Source organism: Geotrypetes seraphini, chromosome 1 (genome assembly GCF_902459505.1).
Source record: "Geotrypetes seraphini chromosome 1, aGeoSer1.1, whole genome shotgun sequence".
Classification (NCBI taxonomy): Eukaryota; Metazoa; Chordata; class Amphibia; order Gymnophiona; family Dermophiidae; genus Geotrypetes; species Geotrypetes seraphini.
The window spans coordinates 307,466,660-307,477,448 of record NC_047084.1 but is presented as its reverse complement, the minus strand read 5'-3'; the positions used below and the strand labels follow the sequence as shown (position 1 = coordinate 307,477,448).

Sequence of the window (10,789 nt, the reverse complement as noted above, 5' to 3'; positions counted from 1 at the left end):
ACATTAGCTGAGCTGATGTCACCGGCTGGTAATATTTATTGAATGATGGTGTGGGAGGGGGGACAGATAGTGAGGGGAATATATGAGGTGTTATCAAGGGTCTGTAGAATAAGGATTGACAATTTTATAAGAGGAGGTAAGAAAGGGTTAATAGATAGAGCTTGTAAGAAAGAAAAATGATTAGGGAGGTTGCTAAGGTGATGGGGTGGAGCAGTCACGTGATTGGTTGGATGTTGTGGCACTCTGGAGTGAATTCTGTGAGGAAAGGGGAACAGTAGAGTAGTCTCTTCAGGAAAAGATTATTCTCTTCAGAGTATATTAATTCTTACTAAAAATATTCTTTTTCATTGTGATTTTAATGTTAGGAAGTTTGGTTTATTTTGAGTAAGATAATTTTTTGCCTTGTTAACCTTCTCTGTGTCTGTGTTTTAGTCAGGACAGGCTATTTGTCTGTCAGGTGCTGGATTTGTTGCCTGATTAAGCAGAGACTGCAATGGAGAGGAGCAGTTTGGGCTCTTCTGTGGAGGTTTAACAGCCTGGCAGCACAACAGTCCCCTGTGTGGAGCAGTAGTTAGCGCTGGGCTGCCATTTGGTGAGTTGTCTGCACGACCGTGGGCAGAGTGGGTTGACTGTGAGGGAGATGGGATGTGAAAGGTGTTTGCTCGCTAATGTACAGTGTGTCAGAGAGGGACTTACCTGTTGGGGTTATTTTGTGTGACACAGAGAGGTCTTTCTGTTGAGGTGTAATTTTGCCAGGTTGTTTCTTAGTAGGCAAGTTTAGGGGAGCTGGCAGGTGGTTGGTCTTTAGTTCACGAGGGTAGTGACTGGCTGGTCTGTGTGCCACATGGTAGGGCACTTCTAGATAGGTTTGAGGCTTTGACTCTAAATTCTGGTGTTAGAAGGAGGGAGTTGGGAAGTGCCAATGCTGCATTCAGGTGTTTGTTTTTACAGCTAGGCAGAGTTGTGGATTTGCGGCCTTCACGGATTTGGTGTTCCCGTGTCTGGGAGCTTAGGAGCACTGGCAGCTGCCATTGCAATAGTTATGTGCTCAGCGGCTGCATGACTGTATGGCATCAGCATGCACAGTATTGTGATTTAAAAATTTTGTTTGGAGTGTCAATAGGGGCCATCTTCCTAATTTTCCTTTTGTGCTATGGCCTTTCTGGGTCTCTTGGATCTTCCTGTGTCTGCCATTCTTTCTGTGGTGATTCAGCATGGTGTCAGCTGTCCTGATTTGTTAGCTCAGCTGGAGATGACCTGTTCTTGGTGTTTAAGGTACATTCATATTATGTACTTGTGGTGTTTTTCTGGGTGTGTGGTGTGTGTGTTAGGGGGAAATAGATTTCTTGGTGTCTATCTCTGTGGAAAGGGAGAGGGTTCATTGTAGTAAAGTTGAGGGTTTGGTTTATTTGTGCTGGAGAAATTAAAGGGTAAAAGTTTTTATGGTGTTAGTGGGGAATCATCTAGGTAAGTGGTGAGCAAACCTAAACAAAGTTATTGTAAGGGTAACAACCTATTGTGTATGTCATGTATAGGAAATACTGAGTGGAGTGCAGTGAAAAGGGCTGATGTGAATCGCTGGTTCACTCTTTCCAAAAATACTAGGTCTAGGGGGTGTGCAATGAATCTATTAAGTAGTAGATTTATAACAAACCAGATAAATATGTCTTCACACAACATGTGATTAATCTATGGAATTCATTGCTGGAGAATGAGGTGAAATCACTTAGCTTAGCGGGGTTTAAAAAAAGTTTGGGTACTTTCCTAACCGAGAAGGCCTTATTGAGATGGCTTGGGGAAATCCTCTGCTTATTCCTATGATAGGCAGCATAATTTCTGTTTTATTACTAGGGCATAGAATTTGGATTATAGGATCTCACTAGGTTCTTGGGTCCTGGGTTGGCCACTGTTGGAAACAGGATACTGTTCTTGATGGACTTTTGGTCTGTCCCAGTATCACAATTCTTCTGTTCTTCTGTTCTTATAAGGTGCAAGGCATCAGAAGCACTATTGGATAGAGTTAAGGGGGGGAAGGGGTTGGTCGAGTAGTCTGGAAAGTAAAGATAGAGATGGAAGGATAAATAGCTGCCACGATAATGATGGGGGACAAGACATTTTTGGATTTATTAGGGATAGGAAGACATGCAAAAGTGGCATTGTGGAACCCAAGGGTACAAGAGGCCAATAAGTAGCAGATGGTAAAGAGATAGATGACTTCTTCACTAATATTTTCTGTTCTGGGTTCACAGCTGAAGTGTTTGGGGGGGAGGGTGTACAAACACCTCATGTGACTGGGGCAGGAGGTGTAAAAAACCCTGATTGATTTTCAGTGGCTTGGGTTTGTGAGGGTTCGTTAGAACTACGGGTGGATACCACAAGGGGAATGGCTGGTACATCCAAGGGTACTGCAAGAATTTGGGGGTAGTTCTGGTGACTCTGCTGACTACCTTCTCACTGCTTCTGTAGAGTAGGGAGTGGGTAATGCATGAATAGAGCAGGGAGAATATGGTTTCCCTCCACAACAAATGGAGAAAAGGCAGCACTAGGGATATACAGACCGGTAAGTTTGACTTATTGGTGAGTATCTCAATAGAAACACTTTTACAACAGAGCTTGGGGATTCACTAGAGATAGATTTGGATCGACAAATCTGCTTACTTTCTTTGGGTGATCTTGGCATTAGATAAGGGGAGTGTGGTGAATATGGTGTATTTTGATTTTAGTCATTTTACCATTTTCATAGGCATATCGTATTCAGTGTTCTCGGTATGGAGGGCTCCACTGGTGGTCTGGGGCAGGAACTAGTTGGTCAGTAAGGTGTCAGTGGGTTGTGGTCCCAGGAGATGGTTATGCCAAGGGAGGATCTTATCGGTAGTGTGTTTGAAGGTTTGTTATTGGGCTTGTTCTTTTCACAATTATGTAAGTGGGATTGTTGTAGGAGGCCAAAGCAGTAATGGACCAGACAGTCCTGATGGTGTGCCTAACGAGGATGGGCTTAAGTTGTAGAATGGCTTCATATTGTGCAGCTCAGATTTCATGTTTAGAAATGCCAGGTCATGTATTTGCATTGCTAAACCACAAGGGAATGGTGCGATTAAAGGGTGAAGACCTTTGTGTACGAATGAGGAGTGCGGGTTTGGTGTGCTTGTATGTGATGAGCTTCAGGAGGCAACCAGGTTGTAACAGTGCTAGCAAAAGCTAGACAGATGTTTGGATGCATGGGAATCAGTATGGCCAGCAGGACAATGGAAGTTTGCTGCCCCTCTACAAATTTTGGTGAGACCTCCTTGTGAATTTTGTGTACATTTAAGTTCAGTTCAAAGGAAGGCTACTACAAGGGTTGATGGTCTATGTCCTATAGGCATATGGGAACTGAGTTCATGATCTCCATCTGTATACTTTGAGGAGGAACATGAGAAGGGAGATAATAGTGATGTTTAAATACCTATGTGGCCTAACTATACATGAGATGACTCCCCTTTTATTTGACAGCAAATCCAAAGTAAGAGGGCAGGGGATGCAGTGCAGCAGTGCTGGGCTCTGCAGTACGGTATGGCGCTACATTGTTACAGAAGATGAGGTAGATGCATGAAATAGTTTTGGAATTCCAGTAGGTGTAGGAGTAGTAGATGCATGAAATAGTTTCTGAATTCAGGACGGCTTTGGATAGGCACATGGACTCTCTGGGAGAGAGGAGTTAATTGTTACTGTGGAGGGGTATACTGGCTGGGCATTTTGGTCTTTATCTGTCCTTATGTTTTTTCTAAGTGGCTTTGTTTGTGTCCTCAGACTGGAGGAACTGCAAGGCGCTGGATAGGTGCTGAGAGCCAAACTGCTTTGTTTGACTCATTTTCTGCAATTTTGGGTGCCAGAGGTGCATTGCTCCTTTCTCATATGGAGCAGCCGCATGTTCTATTAGTACTGTATTGTTTGTTTGTAGGATGATTTTAGAAGATGGTTCACTTGACATTTGCTGGTGTGGGGATTTATGGAAGTTATGAAATTGGTTGTGGGTGCGTGTGATCTGGTGTCCATGCGCAGGGTTTACTTGTTTGTTTGTTTTTTGTATGAGGGTTTAGTGACATTTGTTTGCAGTATTGCCTAATGTGTGCACTTCATGATTTGTAGTGGTGCTCTGGCGATTAGCCTTTTTGCAGCACTAGGCAGATTATTGAGTGGGTAAACTGGCACCTTCTCGACCTGCTATTGTGTTCATGGGGTAGCTGTCTGGAGATGTTGGGTTGACTGCAGGTTAAATGCAATTGCCTATTCCCCGGTCACCTTCTTGGAAGGATCAGGAATTTGGATTCTTTTATACGTGTGTGTGTGGAGTAACGGGAATGTGCAATATCTTGTTTACCATTCTATTGGGCTGGTGAGGATTTTCTTAGCTGTTTCTGAGTCCAGTGGGGCATGGACTATAGATTTTATGGTTAGGTATATGGAGCATTTGTTGGGAGTGACCCTTGCTAATCCTTTTCCAGCAAAGACAGTTTCCTAATCTTCTATTCTGCTTCCCTTATGATTCTTTTGATGGGTTGTGACATTTGTTCAGCAAAGGGAGAGGATTTCATACTGCCCCTGAGGCAGGATCTGTTGTCTGCTGTCTGTGTTTTCCCTAATGCCCCCACCCCTTTTTGTTTTGCTTGGTCCTCTATTGAGTGTGTAAGGAGGATTGGGACATGGTTGCTATTGAGTGGGTTTAATACTAAGCTTTTGGAGTTATGGATAGCATGTGGGGGTTTAGAGTGGTTTCTCATGAGTTTGTTGCAGCTATTTTCCATGGACATTATTGTCCTGATGCTGTCAACCTTTCAGGCATAGGTTTGGCCTATTTTATTGGAGACTTGTTTTAAAGCTGTTGGCCGCAGCTTATGTGGTGGGGGGAGCGGTGACAAGCTCGAGGCTGTCACCGCTTGTGGCGGAAAATGGGGTTTGGCCCAGTTGGATCTGGGAGATGAGCAGTTAATAAATAAATAAATGTGACACTCGTATGCGATACCGCTGCGAGGGGAAGCATGACCTTGCGTCACCGTGGATCATGTTTGGGGGGAGGGGAAGCATGACCTTGCGTCACCGTGGGTCATGTTTGGGGGGGAGGGGAGGGGAAGCATGGCCTTGCGTCACCGTGGGCCGTTTGGGGGAATGTTATAAATTTAAAGACTTAACTGGAGCTAGTTTCGACACCGAATAGCTCCCTTGGGGTGTGTGAAATATGCATTGGGGGTTTGTTGGTTTTTGGACACAGATTGCATTGTAAGTGAAGATAATATTCAGATAGATAATAAAGCTGCGGCCAAATATTTATTCCAATAAAACTGAGTTGTGTGATTATTGATTGATGGTGATTAGCTTTCAGTTGCAGGTGACGGGAATGCGAATGCTAATGTTAAGAAGAACACCAGATTCATCTGGTGTGATATAACATTAGCTGAGCTGATGTCACCGGCTGGTAATATTTATTGAATGATGGTGTGGGTAAAATGGGAGGGGGGACAGATAGTGAGGGGAATATATGAGGTGTTATCAAGGGTCTGTAGAATAAGGATTGACAATTTTATAAGAGGAGGTAAGAAAGGGTTAATAGATAGAGCTTGTAAGAAAGAAAAATGATTAGGGAGGTTGCTAAGGTGATGGGGTGGAGCAGTCACGTGATTGGTTGGATGTTGTGGCACTCTGGAGTGAATTCTGTGAGGAAAGGGGAACAGTAGAGTAGTCTCTTCAGGAAAAGATTATCCCTCCCTCCCTCCCATTTGTGCTGATGTTATGTTTTGTGTCAGTGTTGTGGGGTGGGGGGTTTACATGTTATATGTCGACTTGAGTGGGTTTGGTGGAGCTTATGGGGTTGGGGGGAGGTGGTCGCAGCTTTGGGTGGGGCGGAAAATGGGGTTTGGCCCAGTTGGATCTGGGAGATGAGCAGTTAATAAATAAATAAATGTGACACTCGTATGCGATACCGCTGCGAGGGGAAGCATGACCTTGCGTCACCGTGGATCATGTTTGGGGGGAGGGGAAGCATGACCTTGCGTCACCGTGGGTCATGTTTGGGGGGAGGGGAGGGGAAGCATGGCCTTGCGTCACCGTGGGCCGTTTGGGGGAATGTTATAAATTTAAAGACTTAACTGGAGCTAGTTTCGACACCGAATAGCTCCCTTGGGGTGTGTGAAATATGCATTGGGGGTTTGTTGGTTTTTGGACACAGATTGCATTGTAAGTGAAGATAATATTCAGATAGATAATAAAGCTGCGGCCAAATATTTATTCCAATAAAACTGAGTTGTGTGATTATTGATTGATGGTGATTAGCTTTCAGTTGCAGGTGACGGGAATGCGAATGCTAATGTTAAGTTAATTGCAAAACTAAAGCTTTAACAAAACAGCAACTTCCTGTAGTTGGTTATTCCTGGAATCATGTGCTCTGACTCAGGATTGCTTTACCCTGGTGTTCACTCATAATTCAAACTTTCTCTCAGTATTAATATCAGAGGCATGTAACAGCAGATTTCAGCAGCCAAATAAAGTTTGAAATAAACCTTTGCTGTAAATCCAAATTAAACCAAACTCTTTAGGCAATATAGCTACAGCACACTCTTGCAACAGTTCAGCTTTTCCCTCAGCTCCCTCGTGCAGGCAAAACACACAGCTGAGAGAGATAAGCTAATTAGCTCCTCAGGAACGGGAGCCACGGCAGGATTTTCCAAAGTTCAAAACACCAACTTAAAATGTTCTATCTTGAGCTTCTTGTTTCCAAACTTGACTTTAAATCACTTCCATAGTTTAGGATTCAGGTAAGTGTTATTCTTAACCCAAAAATACTCATAAAGTCCAAACCTAGCTCACATTCTTCAGGCTTGTTTGCACAGCAGAAAAACATAGGCAAAAGGGAAAAAAATCCCACAAATTTTCCCCAATTACTCACTCCCTTCATTCAGTGTCCATACATTCTGTCTGGCTCTCTAGCATAGGGCCAGCTACTTGTACCTCCATGCTTTCCACACCATCTGGAATCTGGAAGTTTGAAGTGGGGAGGATTTCTTCCAAATCCTGCATGGGCCAATCTGGCACGGTTGTCTCTTCTACTCTGCTCCACAGCTCCTCACCTGCCTTGGGCTGTGAGAGTGACTCACCCTGGTCACTCGCTCCTCCTCCTCCCGTTTGTCTCAGCTTGCTTTTAAACAGCCAATCCCCTTCAGCCTGTAGCGGGGGATGGGCTTTGGCTCTAAAGCAGCTTTTCTCTGCCTGGGTTTATCTAATGCAGCTATATTCCTTGTGGCTTCTCTAGCTGCCCTAAAGCCCGGAGGCTGCTGTTGACAGTCTGCCTGCCTCTGCTCCAGATCACTACTGCTCTGATCATAGGGGCAAGGGAGGTCAGCCTCAAGTTGTGCGCCAGAATCAATCTGATCAGCTCTTCTGCACCCGATCCTATTAGGGACCGAACTAGTGCTGGTGCTGGGTTTGTCACACCACCTGCCATCTTTATATAAGTGAAAACCATAAGTGTCTCCTCTTTGAAGTCCAGGTTGTTGGGGGGGGGGGGGAGTTGGTGTTTTTTTTTTAAAGAAAGCCATGCATTCCGCATTATTGTTTTGTAAGCTATGACTTTGGTTTAACCAACTGAAACACAGTCAGTGGCAGCATGAGGAGATGCCCTGCAGGTGGTTTGATACTGATATGATCAATGAACAGATACTATGATGTTACAAGAACAATATACTGTAATGCCAAACAGTTTTTTATTGGTGAAACTGCAAATTAAATGGACAAGAATAGTATTACAGTCCATGAGCGGCAATTTCTGTTTTCAATTATCAAAGCAATGGTTTATGTGGAAGAAATGTTCCTTTGGTGAAAGTGACCAGTTTTTAATGTTCATGTCATGGAATTCAAGCTAGTGGCTAGGAATGGTGCATGTTTATTCACTTGACTTTTATATAGCCGACGACATACACTTCATATTTTGTTAGAAAATGAAAGAAGCTAAGAATCAAGATGTTCAACAACCTGAACCTTATGTTCTTGTGAATGAAATCATCATGGTCAAAGAGTCAATGGTAAGTAAGCCAGTGATTTGTCTTATCATTAGGAATATTACAAACATAAAGCCTTTGATAGGAGTAAGCCTACATGTAGAATGTTTGAAGTGGACGCGTGTAGTAATTTCAGGAGCAGCATCACAAGATTTGAGTATTAAGCCAATCTTGAATTAGTTCTAAGTACTTTAGGTTTTTTTATTATTATTATTTAAATGTTTTTTTTATTTCAATTTGTTGATATTCAATATAAAGCACACTGAAAACTAATTACAACCTAAACCAGAACATCAGATAAGAAAGTCTACCGCGTGGTTTCTTCGCGGAGAGAAAAGGGTAGATTCTCTAAGCAAACCAATCGTGCACTGATCGGTTTGCGACTCCTTTGCGACCTCGTGGCTGATCACCTCAAACCAATTCCGATCCGTGCATGCAAATGAGGGGGAACAGCATTCAAATGATGGCAGGCAGCGATTCACTAACAAAAACCCTGCAACACCGACTGGGCTAGCCTATCACAAGCAAGCGTCTGCTGGGGACCAGTCGTTCACTGCTTTCTGACTGCCATCTCCTGCTCTCTGCCTGCTGTCTACCCCGACTTTCCAGCTCTCTGCCCCTGACTCTCCTGCTCTCTCTGACCCGACTCTTGTGTGCTCTCTGCCCCGACTCTCTACCGCGATCACCTTATTTTAGTAAATTCTTTGCAGGACGTAGATTGCCAGAATAAAATTTACCCAGTCAAGATGAAGATTCATTCAACTTTGAAAATTTGTCTGGCAAAACCCAAAGTTATCTGGACAAATCTTTTGAATATATGTTTACATGCTACCCCAGCTGCTATACACACAGAATTTCCAAGTGCACATTAATATATTGCCTGTACATTTATACATTATGAACTCCAGAAAGAGGCTCTCTGTGGCACTGCCAGTGGCTTAACGAGGGTGAGAGGTGTCCCTCTCCAGCCCCCTCCTGCTGCACACACTTTCCATGTACCTCTTTAATGTTCCCGGCGCGAGCAGTAACCCCAACTTGCTACTCACGCCAGCTTCAGCTTTTCCTCTGATGTCACTTCCTGGGTGTGGGTCCAGGAAGTAACATCAGTGGAAGAGCCGACGCTGGTTCAAGCAGCAGGTTGGGGTTGCTGCTCGTGCTGGGAACGTTAAAGAGGTATGCGAGAAGAGAAGAAAAAGAGCACATGCATGCGGTAGTGGAGGGTGGAGAAGGAGTGGAAGGCAAAGAGGAAGAAAGGTGCTGGCGCCCCCATCAAGACGGCGCCCAGGGCAGACCCCCCCATTGCCCCCTCTTACTATGCCACTAGGCACAGTGCACCCAATGGACTCTAATCGGTTAGTCTTGTCCCACCCAAAAACTGTTCCACATGAATCCACTTATAATTCAGCTTTCTTTTTTAAACTCTGAAATTATGGAATGATCTTCCTCTTTTAATCCATGCAGAATTCTCTTTTCCTAGCAATAACACAATTATATTAATCGGCCAACTTATCAACGAGACTGCCGAGTAGAATAATTATTTAAGATTTTATAATGAAAGGCCAGGTTGGTTCCTAGATACTCCTAAGTTGCGGGTTCATGTTAATTATTGATTACACAGAATTGGAAAAATCATGATAGGATCAATTTCACTTTTTGGTGGGTAAATGTGTACCACAAATAAGTATGAAAGAATGATGGTGGAATGGTGGGTTATGTTATGGATTGCTGTTTGCCATGGACGGTGTTAACCTCGAGGGCATTGCAATAGAAAGTATGAAAACTGAGGATGGAATACAGTATTAAATACAAAAGGAATAGAAAATAAGACAAAGTATGGCTCTGTATCATTTCACTGTATGACCTTACCTTGAGTATTGTGTGCAATTCCGGTTGCCATATCTCAAAAACAAAGATATAGAGGAATTAAAAAAGGTTCAAAGAAGGGTGACCAAAATAATTAAGGAATGGAACTTCCCTCACATGAGAAAAGTCTAAAGAGGTTAGATCTCTTCAGCTTGGAAAACAGACAGCTGAGGGGGGGTTTTGATAGAGGTCTACAAAAGCCCACGTGGTATAGAATGGGTAAACATGAATCAATTATATTTATTCTTTCAAAAATTAATAATATTAGGGACACTCAATGACTTTTAAAACAAATAGGAGGAAATATTTTTTTCACTTAGTTAAGCTCTGGAACTTGTTATTAGAGGATGTGGTAACAGTGGCTAAACTATCTCGGTTTTAAAAAAGGTTTTGGACAAGTTCCTGGAGGAAAAGTCTGTAGTCTGCTATTGAAATGCACTTGGGTAAAGCCATTGCTTTCCCTGGGATTGGTAGCATGGAATCTGCTACTTTTTTTTAGAATTCTGCCAAGTACTTGTGGTCTGGACTGGCCACAGTTGGAAGCAGGATACTGGGCTATATGGACCATCATTCAGACCCAGTATGAGTATTCTTATGTCCTTATGTTCTATATCCTATTGCATAATTCTGATGTGGTTACTACTTTTTCTATATCTTTATGTTTATAGCCAACCAATTGGGAGAGAAAGGAATAGCTTCAGGTTAGTACATTCATGTGCTCATCCATGCCTTTTACCAGATGGTGACTGCCTGTTGTAAAGAGCTGAATAGATGCATTAATGATACTCAGGACATTTCCTATGCTTTATGGATCTGTCTTTAAATTGAAGCCATAGGTCAGAAGAATGTTTCTTTTCTCCCTGCTAAAGTATTGGCATGGGTATTGAAGGGGGTGGGCT

At 43.2% G+C, this 10,789-nt stretch overlaps 1 long non-coding RNA gene across 1 annotated transcript in view; it reads left to right on the top strand.

The window, feature by feature from the left end:
* Positions 1-305: 305 nt before the first annotated feature.
* Positions 306-10,789, top strand: part of LOC117355856 — a 43,370-nt gene continuing 32,886 nt past the window's right edge. Inside the window, exon 1 of the long non-coding RNA XR_004538469.1 lies at positions 306-592. This is a non-coding gene — a long non-coding RNA (uncharacterized LOC117355856). The remainder of the gene's footprint in view (positions 593-10,789) is intronic.